General features: G+C 38.5%; 1 protein-coding gene and 1 long non-coding RNA gene across 2 annotated transcripts in view; both read left to right on the forward strand.

Annotated features, from left to right (window-relative positions):
• The window catches only part of LOC134578261 (uncharacterized), a 550797-nt gene that overhangs the window by 72682 nt on the left and 457205 nt on the right, over nucleotides 1-20910 (forward strand). The window lies entirely within an intron of this gene.
• The window catches only part of EPS8L2 (EPS8 signaling adaptor L2), a 153401-nt gene that overhangs the window by 29506 nt on the left and 102985 nt on the right, over nucleotides 1-20910 (forward strand). The window contains exon 2 of the mRNA XM_063437230.1: nucleotides 12375-12447. The gene's annotated coding sequence lies outside the window, so the exon portion shown is untranslated. The remainder of the gene's footprint in view (nucleotides 1-12374; nucleotides 12448-20910) is intronic.

Below are 20910 nucleotides of genomic sequence, written 5' to 3' on the forward strand. Positions count from 1 at the left end.
TAGGTTATCAGAGATATTTTAGACAAATTGTTGTAAAGCATATGTCTAATTTTTCTTTATGTTACAAGACCAGAAAATTTCATTAAAATCTGACTCCTATTAGTTCATTTTTAATAACCTTTCCTGGCACAGGAAGATCACTTGTCTCATGTGGCATAGGGCAGAAAAGCTTACCTTAATTTTTATTTCATAGGGTTGAAAATCATAGCATACTTCTGATGGTGTGGAGTGGAAAAGTCCTGTTTATGCTATGGCACAGACCTCTGTAACTACTCTAATGCATCGCTGTGTGTCTGAATGTCCGTGAGCCGCAGAGCTGTCTCAGAAGTCCACAACCAAGGACTGTCTAGTTTATATATTATGCAAATTGTATGCATGTTAACACTTACAGTGAGATAATTTACCTTGTTTAAAGCAACACTATAGGGTCAGGAACTCAAACATGTATTCCTGAACGTATAGTGTTAAAAACACTATCTAGCTCCCCCTCCTAAATATAGTAAAATCTTACCTTTATTTCAGTCTGATAGTGCTGGCTCTGCCCCTTATCTGCCTCCTTGGCTGACATAATCAGAAGTTATTATCTAAGCCAATCATCCTATAGGAAAGCACTTGATTGGCTGAGATTGTCAATTCTGATTATCTCAGCCAAGGAGGTGGGCCAAGGCAGAGCCAAACACTGCTACAGCCAATCAGCATCGCCTCATAGAGACACTAAATGATGGCCTGTGGAAGCACCTCTAGTAGCCAACTGAGGAGGCCACTGTAGGTGTCCCTAGGCTGTAATGTAACCACTGCCTTTTTTCTGAAAAGACGTTTTTTACTGCAAAACACCTGCAGGGACTGACTATACTCACCAAAACAACTGCATTAAGCTGTGGTTGTTCTGATGCCTATAGTGTCCATTTAACATGTGTTCTGGATTTTCAAAAATACAGTAAATGAGTAACGCTAAACCCTACAAATGTAGCTCATCCTTCAGCTTTGGGAACCTGCTAGAAGCAGGACAACTACAATAGTTGTATAAATATATGCTTATATATTGTAGTTATGTATGCAAAACTGTTTCCAGTTTTTGATGAGGCAGTATTACCTGTCTGATTCTTGGGCTCAGTAGTAGTTGGAGTTAAAGATTAGATAAGTATGTGCATTATGTACCTAACCCAGGCTTAGGCAATGGGATTATATAACCTAGTCTACTTTCAAGTTTTAGAGGCTATAACAACATAATGCTTAACACACATTGGCAACCAGTAAAGGTTAATGGCAATAGTCAAAGCATCATGGGTCTTCACACTCTGACATTACACGACAGCTCTCCACTTCTCCTGTACTCTAACTTGCTGAAATACGCATGGCTGATTCGCAATAGTGAATGGAGCAGTCAACAAACTAGAACAAGGGTAGGCAACCCTCGGCATTCCACATGTTGTAGACTGCATCTCCCATAATGCTTTTACAGCTATACCTGACAAAGCATTGTCCCCCAGCCCCTACCCAGGCTCGGCGGGAGGAAGTCATTAATATAGCAATTTGGGAACATGCTATTGGCCCCCCAGCCCTCACCCAGTGGGTAGTGGGAATATACCTTTGTCAACACATCTCAACTATGGGTTTCAGGTGGGAGGATATTAATAACATAAGAGGGGATGGACAAGTCTTTTTTTTTTTCTTCTCAAGTCTTCTTTTCCTCAGTCCCAAAAATTAAAAAAGCAAAATAGTAATCTATTGCTACTATATATAAAAACAAAACAAACCTGAATTGCAAAAAAAGTGACGAAAAAAAGAAAAGACGCACCATAAAAAAATAATCCTAGTGAGCCCTGCAAGACTGAGACTGCAGATTGAGCTGGCAAGGTGCCAAAAGCTGGCAAGTTTGGAGATTTCATTAGTCAGCAGCCACTGGTTGAAATGTAATGTCCTGCTTTTGCTGTCCAAGATCCGCCTAGCAGTTTCCACTGAGCAATATAAAGGTCATTGATAGCTTATGAAAATGGCAGGGTTAACAGGCTGACAACACATAACTTGTCTCTCAAGAAATATGACACAGATATGAATGCTTATGAAAACTGTTTTGAAAACAAATATGACATGGGTGCATACCTCAAAAGCAGTGCGTCTGACCATGGGGCCTTCCTCAGGGTGGGGAAGTAAGTTGTCTATAATAATTAGGCAATATTAGATTAAACCTTTGAGGTATGGGGTTCACTATGAATATTCTATTTTCCGCTCCATTAGGCTTGGGCCTTCTGGCAAAGCCCTGTCTTATTTTGAGTACCCTATGAGTCATTTTTTATATATATATGAATTTCACCAAAGCTGCCTAATGAAGCAGGACCCACAGCAAATGATGTTGCTTGTAAACTGGTGTCCAGAAAGAACAGAGAATTGTAGAATAGTCTCCTAGAGTATAATTCAATGTAATCCAAGTATTAGATTTGAAATTCACATTGAATTTCTGACCTTTTAGTGAAAATTCTATGCCTTCAGGGTTATATGTGGTGGATATTTTTTTCATGCAAATAAAATTACATAATTAGCATTTTGTCCTTTTAATTCAAAACCTATAATCCTGTTTATTCCTCTTTTTTATGTCCAGTACATCTTGCACCAAGGCTACCTACTACTTACAACTTCCACAATGCAGTAGTAATGACAGCTTTAATGAATGCATGTATTTATTTTTCTACAATCTACTATTATTATTGAATTTTGACTAAATATTTACTTAATGGGTTTATTCCCAAGAAATGAAAATGCAAACTTTACACAAAAAAGTAAGTTGTGATTATTGCTGAATTGGATATATTTTTTAGCTTTTTATGCCTAGATCTTTTAATTTTGTTTTCAAATAGACAAAATAAACCAATAGGCTAAAAAAAATTGACTTCCCATACTCAAATAAAAATATTGGCATAGCTGGGGGCGAATTTGGTTCCCATTGCTGTCCTTATGATCTGTAGAAAAAAAATCCAACAGAAGAAAAATTATTGTGTTGTAATACAAACTCGATAGATTTCACAATGAAAATCACCAAATTTTCAGAAACGTTAACATGAGGCATCAAATATTTATTTACAGATTCTTCCCCTATTTTATGATATATAACTGAATAAGGATATAACATCCACAGTGGCTCTACAACAGTCTTCATGCTTCTCAATATTCTTCATCTCCCTTAAAATGGAGGTAGCATCATTTATATAGAATGTGATCTCTGAGCATATTTTTTTTGCAGATAAAAATCTACAAACCCTGATAAGTTGGCTGTAGTAGAACCAATACCACCAAGTATCGGTCTCCCTGAAGGACACTGTGATTTTTGTGTATTTGGGTTAAACATAAAAAAATGGGAAATACTGGATACAAAATTACTTCCTTTTTAATGACCTTTTGCATTACATTTTTTAGAGTTTGTTAGACTCCAGAATCCATATATGCCTTCTCAAAATATTAATCATTTGTCATCAGAACTATTCCATTCCAGTTACCAACCTCTTTGATGACTATATTTTCTCTTTTTTTTTTTTCCAAAGATTTGAGGCTTTGTTTTTCCTCCTACGTGAGATTGTGTTTATTCTTTTTCAAAAATTGTACATTTCTAAATTCCTTTTTTACCATATCATTCAAAAATTTCAGGTGAGCACCACAGTTTTGAACTGGATAGAAATGTTATTTTGGTTTAGGGCATTAGATTTTTCATTGCGGAAATTTTGTAATCCTTTTTCCAAAACCTGTATTCCTGTATCAGTGAATGATACATTGATTAAATAAAAAATTATTTTATTGACAATTTCTTTAGGAATATCTACATTCTTTCTTTAGGCAGAGGGATATTTTGCTGTTCCCACACCTTTCTCCTTGTTTGGAAATAATTGATAATCTATTTGAGTCTGGCCCTAAAAACGATCAGGGAACCTGTCTCCATAGGAGGATCCCACGTTATCTGCGGCAACCTATGCATTTGCTCTTGAAACATGATTTCATGTAAAGTTAGTGATCTAGTTCTTTGTTTGACCCTACTGTTCCCAGGGAATAAGCAGGACCCAAATCTATTTTATTCATGTACTGAGTTCTTAGGTACATTCCTGTTTCTATCATTGGATCGATAACATTAGTTCCTCTATTATTTAAATACTTCCCTTTTACTTTTTTTCCCAACAATTTACCGGTATTTTTTGTGGAGAAGATATCTGTTGTTTTAGCCTCTGTATATCTTTACTTTTTGTACCTTTTATTTATTTATTTTTTTATTCAATTTTTTTACCCACATTTGCAATTTTTTACCCAAATTTCTAATTTCATACACTTCTTTGTTTCCTTTTCTTTAAACTCAGCACATTCTTTTTCTAGATTTTCATTCTGTTCTAAATCTTTGAATATCTTCCTCCAACTTGTTTTTTTTTTTGTGTTGAACTATTAAATTCATTACTTGGTAAGAGTTTTATATAATTTCTTTATGAAAGCAAAAAACAACCTACATCATCCAAGTCAAAGTCTTGGATTTCATCAATTCTTTGAGATTAAAGCCACTGAATAAGTGTGAACAATCCCCCAAATGTTGGAGATTGTAATTTTTTTTGCAGACTGTAGTAGTTCTCTGTTTTGCTGACAGTCAATCAAGCAATGTCATGGGAAGTTATTTATTTACAGATTAAAAAATCTGCAACCAATGAAAAAAATAACAGTAATGCACTTTTCAAACTTTGTTTTTCTTCAAGTGCTCTTCAATCATAAATCCATGAATGTCCCTGTTAGTATGAGTTTCTCTATCCATAAAATCTTGATTTTATGTGAACTCCAAATGAATAACCTTCCTGCTTACTATTTGGCAATAGGGGATGTAAACCCTAGTGGTCCAATGAAGGCCATGCTTTCCCTAGGTAGGATTTCCTTTATCTATAAAACAAAGTGGTTTATTCACTAAACACTGAATTGTACTGAAGTGAAAACTAAATTTGGCCAACCTGTGACTATATCAAAATAAAAAGAAATAGCCAAGCTGTGATTATAGCTGTCAGAGCCAGGTTAAGATAGCTCTGGGCTTCATGCAAGATGCAAGATTGGGACCTCCTTCTAGAGCCTTGGGCTCTATACTGTGAGTGTTGTGTGTGTGATGGATGAGTATGTGTGAGCGTGTGTGTAGTGGTGGAGGCTAAGAGCTGTATGTGGCAAGAAGGCTGAGTGTGCCTGTGCTGGTTGTGTTCTATGTGTGTGATGGCTGGATTTTGTGTGTGGAGGAGTCTAAAAGGGTTATTCACTAAAGTGAGAATTCAAGGTGAATTCAAATTTCAGATGGAAATAGCTGAACTGGAAAAATCTCTAAGCCAGTCATGCTTTCAGTACCGTCTACTCTGGAATTCACTGTGGAAACACCTTCAGCATTCTTTAGTACTGTTATATATATGTGTGTGTGTGTGTGTGTGTGTGTGTGTATCTAGTGTCTGAGTGTGTATGCAGGCGGGCGGTGGTGGGGAGGGGCAGGGGACCCTGTTGGTCCGTTGTTGAACCACACCAATATTGGGTGCAGATATCTTTAAGAGAACCCTTGCAGCTCTCAATCAATGACTGGGCTGAGCAGGGAAATCTTTTGATCTGAATCAAGGAGGCCCCCCTCACAGCCAGAGCTGGTGCTCCAGGTCCAGACAGGGACCCAGTGGAGGCACTCTAAGGAGCAGGGTCTCTGGTGGTCCATTGGCAGGTATTGTGCTCTGCATGTCTATCAGGTACAGATTACTTTTAAGAGCTCATATACAGTCCTGGTGCTCAGTCAATGACTCAGAGCACTGACTGTGGTGCTTGAGTCATTGAGAAGCAATGGGACCATGAGGGAGCTCTCATAATGTGCTCTGCACTTGATATATATGCAAACCACAACACTCGTACCAGGTAGGTAGGAAGTGCATAGCCGAGTAGGGAGATTATATAAATAGAGGGCCTCCTCAAAGACAGAGCCATAGCTCCCAGTGGGTCCCTGTCTGAGCTCTGGCCGTAGGTGGCTGCCTTATGGGTAAACCTTTGTTGTGATTAAGCTAGTAGCTCATCCTTCATTTGTAAAATCATCTCAGTGACCCATACATAAATTGCAGTATTATTCTTCTTCAATAAAAACAATAAATTCTGCATTTGATTTTGTCCAGTGTGTCAACAAGGATCTCCACTGTAATGAGGAAGCCGTGCTTCTATAATAAACAAATGATTGTGGGTGAGGGCCTGGTTAATATTATGTGTCTGTTCCAACATTGGAGACCCACTGAAATTACCTGGGGATCCAGTTTTGGGTCCTGACCTAAGAGTTACGAACCATTGCCCTAAAAGAATATCATATATAATTTATTGTTGTGATAAATAATACATCCATTGCTTAAGAAGACATTACAAGTTAAAGTGTATTTCTTTAGTCAGATGCCTTTTAATAATAATAAAAACTGGGATATATGGCCAGGTGGAGTGTGATCCCACCGTGATAACTAGTCTGGCCAAAAGAAGGGATATCTACATCTACACATGCATCTCTAAACTGTGATAGGGGCTTTTCAGAGTTACCTACCTGCTATCTTTATTAAGTTTTGAAGTTTTACGAGATTTGAAGAGTTATTCACTGAAGTGTGAATTCAAAGTGAATTTCAAATTTTCAATTTAAAAAAAAATCTCCAAGTCAGCTCTGCCTAAAGTTTAGCTAACTTGGCCTTAAATTTGAAGAGTAATTTGGGACGTCACAAAAACTTGCAATGTACACCAAGCGCAACAATGAAGTAGACTACAATACTTATTTATTTTGTAAGTATACATGCAATATATCAACAGGTGATTATTCCCCTGTGTTTACGTATTCATTCATACACATTTACTTACAGATTATGTTGCAGATTGACCCCTTCCCAAACCATGTCGGGGTTCTGTCAGTACAGTCAATGAGTTCATTTCAATAGTCTTGTTAAAAAATATATGATCTGTATAAACCTCCCTTCCTACCAGACTGATACATGCTGGAGAAACCTTATACCTCTACCCTAATGTCTCCAAGAGAGGATCTTTGGCAGGGAAACAGAAGGACACCTGGATGCTATGAAATATTAACAGAGAAGGGGCGTGTGGCACACAGCACGGAGCGAGTGGAGGGGGGGGGTGTAGTGTTACAGGCCTTTCATAATCTGCACAGGCCGTGCTGGGCTGTTTACCTGACCTTAACCCTTTCATGTCATCTTTCTGACCTCGTAGCAGAGTGGTAATTGGAACATCTATGTTCTAACTGCTACGCCTCAATTCAAAATAGGAAAGGGTTCTTAATGCTTTACGTAAACCGTGTGCATAGATTATGCATATAAATATCACCGTCTATCCATACATATTTCTATTCCAGAATCGTGTCTTTAAGCTCCAATCATGAGAAATGCTTTAGAAATGGTGAATGGAGCAAGTTCATATCCAGCAGCATATTTGGCCTGTAAATCGTGCTTACCAGCATTGTCAAGAATGCTCCTGGGATGAGGGGAAAGTGTATTGGTGGTGCAACTTGTACCAGTGGTGATGCCCTCCTACATAAAAGGGGAATATGATAATTGCGAGGATGTCCAGAGCACACATAAACAAGCCTGGCCATACATATAACATATATATATATATATATATATATATATATATATATATATATATATATATATATATATATACATATAATTATATAATTTGTGGCAATTGATCACATTCCATTATCAAGAAGAGGTAATCGGGGGAAGATACTTCTAAACAAAGAAGCGTTTTGGATACATGAACTCGATACTGTTTCCCCAAGGGGGCTTAATGAATCATTGTCACTACATTATTTTCTGTGAAATTATAAAAGACTTTTTGTCCTTGCTTGCGAAGAATATATATAGCTATTCGTGTACAGTGTATCAATATATTAATTCTGTTATTTTTATCTTGTTGATATATAAATGGTGGCTTATAGTAGAGGTTAAAAAATGATGTAGATATGAAATGTTAATAGCTGCATCCACAACTTAAGACATATAATTGTAGTAGTTTTATTTATATATATATATATATATATATATATATATATATATATATACACCTCTATATTGTTCCTAGCTATCCATTTTTTATCATCAACATTTTATACATATTTATTTATATGTCAGTATGTGTATGTATATGGAGTTATTAGCGATTTTGCACTTTTAGCATTTTAATTGTTTCTATCACTTGTCACTTTAAATTAACCACTTGTCACTTTAAATCCAGCACTTTAATGAACTCACACCTCTATTTAGTATACCTTACGTACATGGCACTTTAAGGCACTTTTGTATACTTCAACAGCAACTTTAGATAGTTGCCTTACATACAATGATCACTGTGGATATTTTAGATCCCTTATGTAGGTGATAGCACTTACACTGTATAGTGACTATTTGTATATGCACACTGTAACACATTCACACTTTTCATCAAGTCCAACATACGTATTTTTTTAAATAGTTGTTTTAACACTATGACCAGGTGAATGCTAAGCAAGTGAATATAGCAGGTAGATTCACTAAACAGTGGGAAATAGATGGATAATAAATACAACCAAAAATTAGATATCTGGAGCAGTGATCGATGCTAAAATAATAAATATACTTCAAATATAAGTCTCTAAACTTTAGTCTATATATTTGAAATAAAAGGTGCTGTCCTTATCTTGTCCAAAGTGTTTCAGCTTACAATAATGCAGTTTGGAATACTTCTGCTACGGAGAAAAAGTCTGGAGATTCCAAGTGGCTGAAGGATAATATTATCCATCAAAGAGACATAGCAGGAGTATTCCAAGCTGCATTATTTTAACCTGAAACACTTTGGACTATATAAGGACAGCACCTTTTATTTCAAATATATGGACTAAAGTTTAGAGACTTATATATTTGAAGTATATTTATTATTTTAGCATCTATCACTGCTCCAGATATCTAAATTTTGGTTTGATTTATTATCCATCTATTTTCCACTGTTTAGTGAATCTACCTGCTATATTCACTTCAACTTCAACTCCAACCGACTCCTGGTGGAAAGTTTGTGTATTTATGCGCTGCTTTTACTATTTTTATACCTGTAAGTGTAACTCAACACAAACCTTAAGCAGAGCAGGACATATATGCTTTGTCACCTGAGACAGTCAAACAGTGTATTACGGGGCGCAATGCACGGATCACGTCACCCACTGTGCAGTATGAGGTTTGAAAACATGATCTACCCATTTCTCTCACAGGTAAACACTGTAACATATATATCCCAGAAAAACAGGCACATGGATAGAGAAAGCTAGACCATTAACCAGCCCCAACTCTGAGTTTTCAACTCAGAAAAAGCCATATGTTATACCTTGGGACCATTTTACTTAAAGGACCACTCTAGGCACCCAGACCACGTCAGCTTAATGAAGTGGTCTGGGTGCCAGGTCCCTGTAGGATTAACCCTTTTTTTTTTTATAAACATAGCAGTTTCAGAGAAACTGCAATGTTTATAATGGGGTTAATCCAGCCTCCAAATCCTCTAGTGGCTGTCTCACTGACAGCCGCTATAGGCGCTTGCGTGCTACTCACTGTGAAAATCACAGTGAGAGCACGCAAGCGTCCATAGGAAAGCATTGTAAATGCTTTCCTATGAGACCGCCTAAATGCGCGCGCAGCTCTTGCCGCGCATGCGCATTCAGCCAAAAGGGAGGATCGGAGGCGGAGAGGAGGAGGAGGAGAGCTCTCCGCCCGGTGCTGGAATAAAGGTAAGTTTTAACCCCTTCCTCACCATCCAGCCCGGCGGGAGGGGGTCCCTGAGGGTGGGGGCACCCTCAGGGCACTATAGTGCCAGGAAAACGAGTATGTTTTCCTGGCACTATAGTGGTCCATTAATACAAGAATATAATTTACCAATGTGTGCGCAATCACCTTATCTCCATCTCTAGCTTCTGTATGTAAGTGTTATTCAGTGACTATACACTTTGGTGATTTTTCAGCTGCACTGGGCTTATTTATGATATTTTATTTAATCTTAGCGACACCTTTTTCTCTGTTTTCTGTTATATGTTATACTTACCATTTTCACAAGCAATGTGCAAGTATACCTGCTTTATAAGGCAATTTATTAATAAGCATTTGTAATTAAAACATTTGGGCATAGCAAAGGGACACTATAGGCACCTACACCACTTCAGCTCATTGAAGTGTCTCCCAGACAGCTATTGGAGGCGCTTCCTGGCTGCTAATAGACTTTTGGTCCTGTAACTGACACTGCATGTCCTCACGCTCTGCATTAGGACATCCAGAGTCCGCTATTTCCCCATAGGAAAGCATTGATTCAATGCTTTCCTATGGGGAGGTCTAATTTGCAGCAGATGCGCATTAGCAGCCCCTTGTCTCGGGACAGGTACTGGGATCAGGTAAGTAAATAAAGTATTTTTTAACCCTTTATTTACCACCGTAAAGGGGCGCAAGGGAGGGGGCAGGCAGAGGAAGCCATAGTGCCTTGAATACAGCTTTGTAATACTGGCACTATAGTATCCCTTACGTATTTTATTCCTTAATTGTTTCTTTGTTGCATTGCACAAACATTTTTATTGTATATACCTCTAAACAAGAAACAAGAAAATGAAATAATATTATTAGCAGAATATACAGTGTTTGTCAGTCAGATAGTATTGCTTTGCTGTATGTGATATGCCTGTTTTTGGCTTATTCCAGAGTTAAGTAGGTCAGTAGAGTGATGCTAATCAAACAGAATAGCGGGTACATTTCATTAATGCTTTGCTGACCTTAGTGTACTTGTGGCAAGGGCTTTTCCAGTTACCTTCTAACTTGCTCAGTAACACTGTTTGTTTTAATCGATATTGTGTAAACACTATACCAGGGGTTGCCAAAAAGTAAAGCCTCACTTGCTGTATGTAGCACTGCAACCCTTGCACTACATAGTCTGTATATTTTCCCACATGCTCATCAAAGAGAAGAGTATGTATAACTATGGTGTTTATGCATGGTCAGTTTGTTTCATTAACTGGAACAAAATAGCTCGACATCTGAACTTCAGTTGCCATGATGCTGCTTTCAAGAAAACTGACGTTTGATTGGCTGCCTGCATGTAGCAGGTGTGGGTAGCGTTTCAGATAATAAAGTAAGGCGGATTCTGTTTGTCCTGGGTGCTGTGACACCATGGTAGCAGCTTATAGGTCATGTTGTTATAAGGTTACAAAGTCTCGTGCACTATTGGTGTTTCTATGCAAACTGTGAGTTGTGATGAGGGTTCAGAGGAATATCTGCTGTGTGTTGTTGTGTATCTGAGCATATCAACTGATAATAAATAAACCACAATCATTTTATTTTTGACGTATTTAAAATTAGACAAGGCTTTTCCATGTACATAATATAATGCCATGTTGTGCGATCAATGTACGAAATTGGAAACGAATGGTTTTACTGCGTTCATTTGAGGCTATTTGGTATTTAGAGATTAGGGAACATAGTTTACTATGTATTCATTTGGTTCAATTAAATTGCGCCGAATGAACGAATGAGTTTATCCGAAACGAAAAAAACTAACGAATATCGTACGAAAACGAACGGAAGAATTGACGAATTTCGGTTCTGACTAAACTAAATTCTTTTTCATACGAATACATGCGTACAAAACGAAAATCTCTGAAGTGCCCAAGTGTAATATAAATATTTCACTTGGACTTTTTATTGAAATTTTTACCAGTTACAAAAAAATACACAGTTTCTCACATATTCAAATCAACATCCATTGTATCAAATGGTTTACAGAGTATAAAAAACTAAAAATACAATGTATACAATGAACATTACTATTTTTGAATATTAATTAAAACAGACATACTAAGACATACACACAAAACAAGCCATCATAAATAATATTTAAATTGTCTAGAAGGTATCTCAGTTTAACCATACCTTTGATCAATTTTCAAATTCCTCAACTCAAATTTAATCAAACAATTAAACACTAACATTTTTAAAATATACTACAAAATAATAGAACATGTTTCTTTTTTCATGTCTCTACAATGTGTTTATTAGTGTGTAGTTATACATGTATGGACAGTGGGAGTGTCGGCTCAATCAGGATGTATCCCATAATCCTCCCCTATTTAAAGTCTGGTGGAAAATGATGTATTTTGTTCTAATGCTTGCCATGCAGTCCCTTCCAGTGCTAGGGGTTCATATGTATTATGTAGGACCGAGTGGCACATACTTATTAGACCACCCCTTAGTTTCTCCTCTAGAAGGTATTTAAGACAGATTTTGCATACGGAGACGTTATTGGCTACTATTTCATATTCTACGCCTGCTTTAATATGTTCTTTATATATCTTTTTCAAGGTCCTTTTGTCCCTGGTGGAAGTTCAAAATCTCAATCGGATCACTAGACATTGCTGCTGAATTGTGGGATAAGGTAAGAGAAAAGTGTTATACAAACAAAACACAGGTCTTGGGTAACTGCCCACTATATATGGTATTCCACAGAACCAATACATTTCCCAATGGGATATAGACCTATTAGACATGAAGCATACATTATACATTATATTACAATCAAAAATGGGCCATTGAGGTGTTATTGAAATTGAAGAATGAGTCACAATGCTAATGTATCTGATAAATAAGTTCCCGTCAAAAAGGTTAAAGGGACACTATAGTCACCTGAACAACTTTAGCTTGATGAAGCAGTTTTGGTGTATAGAACATGCCCCTGCAGCCTCACTGCTCAATCCTCTGCCATTTAGAAGTTAAATCCCTTTGTTTATGAACCCTAGTCACACCTCCCTGCATGTGACTTGCACAGCCTTCCATAAACACTTCATGTAAAGAGAGCCCTATTTAGGCTTTCTTTATTGCAAGTTCTGTTTAATTAAGAGTTTCTTATCCCCTGCTATGTTAATAGCTTGCTAGACCCTGCAAGAGCCTCCTGTGTGTGATTACAGTTCAATTTAGAGATTGAGATGTAATTTACCTTAAATAATTGTATCTGTTTGAAAGTGAAACCAGTTTTTTTTTTTTCATGCAGGCTCTGTCAATCATAGCCAGGGGAGGTGTGGCTAGAGCTGCATAAACAGAAACAAAGTGATTTAACTCCTAAATGACAGTGAATTGAGAAGTGAAATTGCAGGGGAATGATCTATACACTAAAACTGCATAATTTAGCTTAAGTAATTTAGGTGACTATAGTGTTCCTTTAAGACAACCGCTTTAAATTAATACTATAGCTTCAGGAATGCAAACATATATTCATAACACTATCGTGCAACTGTCCCTAGCTCTGCATCGGTTCAACCTCCCCCAACAACCCCACCGTCTCGTTTGCCATTAAAACAAAGTTTTAAAAGGTTTAACTTACTTTTTTTCAATCCTATCTGGCAGTCATACCAAATGCTTTTCACTGTGGAGCTTTGGGGACCTAATGTTCATGTGGGGCAAACCCTACACGCATTCAAACTTCCCTTGTAGGAGAGCATCAAGTCAATGCTTTCCTATGGGGGGGTCCTGCATTTTGTGACCGATTCATACTGCCCGTCACTATGGAAACATTGCAGACTTAAAAGGACAAGGATACTTCAGCCAAACCAAACATTGACCAATTCCCCTTTAACCCTTTAAGGACACATGACATGTGTGACATGTCATGATTCCCTTTTATTCCAGAAGTTTGGTCCTTAAGGGGTTAAAGGAGACCTGTTGCTTCCAAGGAATTATCATTTAGTATTATAATTATTATAATACTTATCAGCTATATTTAAAGGGACATTATAGGCACCCAGACCACTTCAGCTCATTAAAGTGGTCTGGGTGCACTGTCCCAGGTCCTTTGACCGTGCAATGGTAATTATTGCAGTTATTGAGAAACTGCAATAATTACTATCCAGGGTTAACTCCACCTCTCATGGCTGTCTGTGCATGAGAACATCCAGCATCACCTGAAACCCCACAGGAAAGCATTGCATAATGCTTTACTATCGGAGAAGTCCTAATGCGATTGCGGCCATTGTCGCACATGCGCATAAGATCTCTCCCAGCGACGTAGGCAGAGTCTGAGCCAGCACAGAGGGACATTGATGCTGCCCCCTGTAAGTGACAGACAGGGTTTTTAATCCCTTCTGAACTATGGGGACAGATGGGGCACTATAGAGAGCTATAGTGCCAAGAAAACAGCTTTATTTCCTGACAGCAGGGCCGCCATCAGGGGTGACAACCATGACGGTTGTCACGGGCCCGGCGGCCCTGGGGGGCCTGGCCGCCCGGGCCCCATGTGTAGTGGCAGAACTGACGCCGATGCAGTTGCACCGAGGCCCGCATGCTGATTGGGCCCATCGGGTGGCCCATGCACTTAGGGCCACCCAATGGGCCCTATTCTTCAGGGGCCCGGTCAGCGCTATGGCCGCGTAATAGCGCGACTGGGCCCCTTTTAAAAAAAATAATAAAAAGCCGCAGCAAGTGCTGTTGGAAGGAAGTGGTCACTTCCTCCCAGCTCACTCCGTGCGGGAGGAGAGACAGGCCTGCAGTGAAGAGGGAGAGCTGCGCTGACTCCCATCAGCTCAAGCCAACCTCCTGCAAAGAAAAGGTAAGAAACAGGAGGGTGGCTGAAAAATTAGATGTATGTATGTCTGTATATATGTCTGTCTGTATGTATGTCTCTGTCTGTATGTCTGTATGTATGTATGTATGTCTGACTGTATGTTTGGTTTGTCTGTATGCCTGTCTGTATGTCTGTCTGTCTGTATGACTATCTGTATGTCATTGTATGTGTATGTATGCCAGTATCTATGTATGTATGTATGTATGTATGCATGTCATTATGAATGTGTTTATGTATGGATGTCAGTGTCTGTATGCCAGTATGAATGTTTGTATGTCTGTCTGTATGTCATTATGAATGCATGTCTGTGTGTATGTCTGTATGTCCTTATGCATATGTGTCTGTATGTATGTTAGTATGTGTCTGTCACTATGTATGCCTGTGTGTCTGTATATGTGTAAGTCTCAGTATGTGTGTGTCAGTATGTATGCCTATATGCGTGGATGTCTGCTTCAGTATGTGTGTCTGTTAGTATGTATCAGTGTGTGTGTATTTGTGTCCTTTTGTATCAGTGAATGTGTGTGTCTGTGTGTATTCCTGTGGGTGGGATTTGGAGGCGGTACCTGTGGGCAGGCTTGGAGACGGGCCCCCGGGGGCCCAGACCCTGAGCTCAGTTAGGGGTCCCAAAATTTTTGGTGGCGGCCCTGCCTGACCGTGTAGTTTCCTTTTACCAATTACTTTTGAGGTGTAAAAAGTAAAATGTAGAAACCAGTCTCTTTATAATGGCACCTTCCTCTTGGCTCTTTGTCAGTCCGTTATAAGCTCTGTGCTTTGCACCTGGCAGTAAAGAGAAAACATATAGAGAAGAGAAGAAATTTAACAATGTTTCTATTTCGCCCCCCTATTTGCAATATGTGCCTTAGTTGCTCCTGGACCCAAAGGGATTGTGATGTCAATTGTAAAATCTCCAATAAAAAATAAATTGAAAAGGATATGGAGCACAACATGAAAAAGGCTTACACTAGTTATAGTTGATTTCTAGAATTTTATTTAATAGTGTAATTTCCTTCTAATTCGTGGTTCCCTTTTAATGAATTCTGTAGAATGCCTAGGCACAGTATAAAAGAACGTTGATGTATCTCCCTTTCCCAGAAGTACCTAGACATTCTACTTGTAGTTCGTTTACACAATACCTAGAGAATTTCATACTTTGCTTGTAACCACACACTTTAAATATCCTGGAATACATTAAGCTTTCAGCATTGTATGCGGCCTAGTAAACACAATACAATAGTGATCACTGGCGATTTACCTGCCTGTGTTTATTCTTCTTTGCTAGCAACATTAGAGGAAATCTCAAGATAAGCATTTCAAACACAGTATGTTGACTTATTGGTAAAGTATGGTTGTGTTGCAGATCTTGATGTTAGCCTGCATTATTTATCACCACTAATAATAAAACTGGTTGTCATTTATAGTGACACTAGTTTTATTTATGGCATTTATAAGAGAAATAATGTATGTGTGCCCCCATAACCAGTCAAATATTGAGATACACCTTTTTGACGCCATGTTTTTTATGATTATGGGTATGTGTCCCTAATGAGCACTTAACACAAACATGTATTCATAGAGTTAGATTGTTATGCTAAATAGATTTACTAACCTTTAGTCCCATATCGCTATGGTCTTTCTGCGGTCACCATTCGTCCCCTGACTGAGATCATCAATACTGGTGATCTCAGCCAGTCTACTGTTTGCTTATAGGACAGATTGCAGGACCGCATCAGTAAGCCCCTTTTGTGGCTGTCTGGGTGACGGCCACTAAAAGTGGCCTTAGGAAACAGCGTTTGCATTGCTGAAACTGCAAGGACAGTCTGTTTGCAGCACAACTACTACATTAAGCTGTAGTGACTTTGGTGCAGAAGTCGTCTCTTTAAAGGAACACTCTAACATTATAAGTACATGTATGTATTTATTGTATTAAACTGTTCTTGGTACCTTGTAGATTGTAGGGCATACGTGTAAAGGTTAAAAAATAATGTTCTCTGGAGCTCATCTGGATGGATAATCTTGGCCAATCAAATGCTTCTACAAAGCATTAAGGCCCTCTTGCTTTGCCATTAGGATTCTCCTCATTTTAGTATCCTACACTCTACCACATAAAGTTTGCAGGATCAGATAGGAACTTTGAGTATCTTCCCCTTGTTGGAAGGGAGTCCTGGGGAGTAGGGACTACCAAATTATTTACATCGACCCTAAAACCATCATGACCCACAAAACACACCCAGGTAAGAATAAGCAGATAGGTACTAACATGAATACATTAACAGTAAAGAGTAAAGGTCTCCATGCAAACCAGCTTCAGCAATGTTCTCAAAAACTCAGTTCTGGATTTCTTGAACTTTATTCAGACACTATACTAAGTGACAGAGTAACATTTCATTCCCATGTGGGGTCTTCCTCAAGCCTTGGGGTTATTATACACTCCTTTTACAGGATTAATATGGTAACACCCTTTCCCCCTAATCTAATGGCTTTGCAATTGCTACTGATAAGTGTGTTACTGAATTTGGTGGTCATCAATTTTACTTGCTTTTGACAGTGGTCAATATGATTTCCAATGGATCCTCCACAGTCCCCGATAGTGTTGGACCCGTTAGAATTTTACTGGTCACTTTTGTGAATCTGTGATGTGAAGATATGTTAGTAATAACTTCCAAATTATTCTATCAGAGGGAGAATGTGAGCCATTTTGGGAAAAGATCCAGACACTGGATTAACATTCTACACCAGACAAGAATGTTCTAGTAAAAAGATTTAATTTAATGTGAATGCATGATTACTGCAATTATAAGATAATGTAACTTTATGGCATGGAAAGAAAATGTACATTTGTCTTATGAAAAGTTGTGCACAAAGATATATACACCCAAACTATAAATTTGTATCTTTTTTCCCCTTAACCTCTTACCCAAAACGTGTATACACATGTTATTAGATTTAGTCAATGAAACCTCACGTACCTTCATTTATGATTCCATTATCCATACCACCCATTTAATGTCTGTAAATGGGATAATATTACAGCAAAGAAGGCTTCACAGACCATTCAGTTTCAGCAATGGGGACGAGTTAATTATATATGTCATATAAATATGAGTATTACAGAGATTGGTGCAGAATGACATAACACTTTGAAATACTATTCGTTTTAGAAATATATGAATTGATTGTACTTACTGTATATAGGTATTATGGTAAAATGCAGACACGTTTTATAATAGTTCCTATAATATGAACAATTTGGATACTTTAACTCAGGGGGACGTCTTGTGAAGTTCTATGTCTATGATAATAGGATGTAGGAAGGGACTTTTTGTGTGTGTGTGTATTGTAGGTGGGGATTATCCACTTCCCTCTACTTGCCGACCTCCCTCTTTTTTAGGGAGGCATTGACATTCATTTTCATTCCCAAATGTGTTTCAGATACATGCTATGCTAATATTTTTGCAAACAGAAAATGCTTGGCAGTAAAGGGGTTAATGCACAGTTGACTCATCAGTGGCAAAAACACTGTATTTTTATTTCTGTATACCGACTGATGAGCCCATAATGTATATCACGCCAGCCATGGTGAATGTTGGAAGGCACGGGTGGATTTCATTCCCAGAAACCATTGCATGTGTGACAACAAGGTATAATATTAAAGGTGTAGCTAGCTGGCTACGCCACAATAAATACATTCCCAGAATTCTGCAGGCCCATAAACTATGATATGTGAAGGTCAAGTGTTCTATAAATACAGCTATAAAATAGTTTACATGTGCTGTACTGTCCCACTTACTCTGTTGAACATAACAGTTTTAGAACTAAATATAACTATAGAACAATCTGCTATTTTCTCATGTTCTTACCCTGTCCAGAAATGTTTTAAAAGTGTCAAATATAACCATTGACATTTTCCCTTGGCCATATACATTTTTCCCTGTAAGTCATTTGAAGTTTATTCGCAGGAGAGGTGCTAGTAGGTTGAAAGTTTTGTCATTGCCTCAGAAAAATACACTTCTCAAATATATGTGTAGTTTTATGATTTTTTTTGAATAATTAAGTTAAAATTAAAACTTAATTTCAAGTGTTGGCGTGCTGTAGGATGTGTTATTTTTAGATGGATACTAATTTAAATAGTATTCAAATAGTATTCAAACTAATGTTATCTATAGAGCGAATTGTCTAAAATTCAAAGTGAATTTCCAATTTTATGTCAACGTGGTAAAATTGGAAAAAACTAAATTCCAAGTCAGCTATGTTTTAGTTTGGCTAATTTGGCCTAAAATTTTATTTGTGCTTTAAATTCCTGAAAATCAACTCTTGGGAGGCTTGGTTATGGTCACTAGAATAATTCTGGAACCTGATTTTCTAAAGGTAGTCCAATGTGATTCCAGGTTTTTACTGTCAGCAACACAGGTATATTCTGTTCTAAGAGTGATATATAAAAGAAATAACAACATATCTTAAAGAAATTAAGTATCATATATTTAAAGGACCACTAAATAAACCCAGACCACTTCATCTAGATGAAGTGGTCTTGTAGTTAACCTTTTAAAGGAAAACATTGCAGTTTTACAGAAAGGGTAATGTTTTCCTTAAATGGTTAAACATGCCTCTGATGGCTGTCCTACTGACTGTGCAGCTAATAGGAAAGCATTGGATTCAATGCTTTCCGAAGAAAAGCATTGGATTCTCAGGTCCCCAAAGCTGCTTTATCAGGAGCATTGGATTGACCATTGGGGGAGGAAGCCATGTCTCGATTACATTGTGGGAGGAGAGGTGAGCAGTGTTGAGGGAGCCTCAGCGCTGGGGAAAAAAGTGAATGCAATCCTTTACTTTAATAATTTTATTTAAATGGGCGTGGGAAGGGAATGTTTTAAATAGGTACAGGCAGTGGTGTATTCTGGTTTTGTGCCTCCCTAGGCGTGACAAACCTCGGGCATCCCTTACAAATTTCTCTTCCTGACAGACACACGCCATCACTGATTCATGCATTGATATACACTCACTGATAGATACACAGTCATTGTCACACAAACTGTTTAACCAGCACATACTTTCACTGAAACATACACATTCACAGACATACTCACTCATTCACAGTTACACACACGCACTTACTGACAAGACACACATGCACACTCACTGACAGACACACACTGACAGATACACACTCACTGACAGAAATGCATACACACTCACTGACAGACGGACACGCACTCAGTGCCAGACACACATACACACTAAGACACACATATGCTCACTGACCGATACACCCTGAGAAACACACATACACATTCACTGACAGACATATATACACTCCGTGTCAGACACACACATTTACTGACAGAAACACAAACACTAGCTGGCAGACATACAAATTCACTGATAGACAAACACATTCACACACTGACAGACACGCATACAAGCACTGAGACATGCATACACACACTGACAAACACTCTGTGACAGATACACACCCTCAGTGACAGACACACACACTCTTTGACAGACACACACACGAACAGACACACACACTAACACACTAATTACATTTCAATCCACCCAGCCTCCCTACCTTTGGGAGTGCTGGATTGGATTCTTCCCTGGAGTCCAGTGGGGCTGGCAAGGCATGCAGGTATAGGCGGTCAGGCAGGCAGGCTCACATTGAAGGCAGGCGTCAAGGCAGCTCTGATCTCCCTGCTCAGCTTCCTTGAGCATTTCTTAGTGATGCAGGGGCGGGGTGATGACATATTCTGGCTCCGGCATCACTACGGTGCGCGTGAGGGAGCCGAGCAGGCGAGCTCAGGAGAGAGTGCTCCCTCGCCAGCCCCCCTCCTACATCAGCGCATGACAGCCTCGGGAGGGCCCTGAGGTGGCCAGCCTGCCAGCTCTTGGGCACCCCAGGACAAGAGGATGGCAAAGAATTTGCCAGGGAGTTTGTTTCTGAAAGTGCCGCCCAAGGCAAATGCCTTGTCAGCCTGGAGCTAAATACAGGTATACTTTAGTATTAGGAATATAGGTTTCTCTTCCTAATGCTATGGTGTTTCTTTAAAATGATATACACCAAAACAACTTAAGCTTTCTTGGATGATCTGTCCCCTGCAGTCTCCCTTTTTTTTTTTTTTTTATTCTTTATTTTATTGGTGCGTTATGAGGTTTCATGCATGGTATTGACATTTACAGTAGGTGAGCGTGTCAGTTTACAATAGCATATATATCACAGTATTTGTCAAGATGAACAGCACACAATTTTTACTTTTTATCCAGGTTACATAACAGTTGTAAATAGTA

Source organism: Pelobates fuscus, chromosome 12 (genome assembly GCF_036172605.1).
Source record: "Pelobates fuscus isolate aPelFus1 chromosome 12, aPelFus1.pri, whole genome shotgun sequence".
Lineage (NCBI taxonomy): Eukaryota > Metazoa > Chordata > Amphibia > Anura > Pelobatidae > Pelobates > Pelobates fuscus.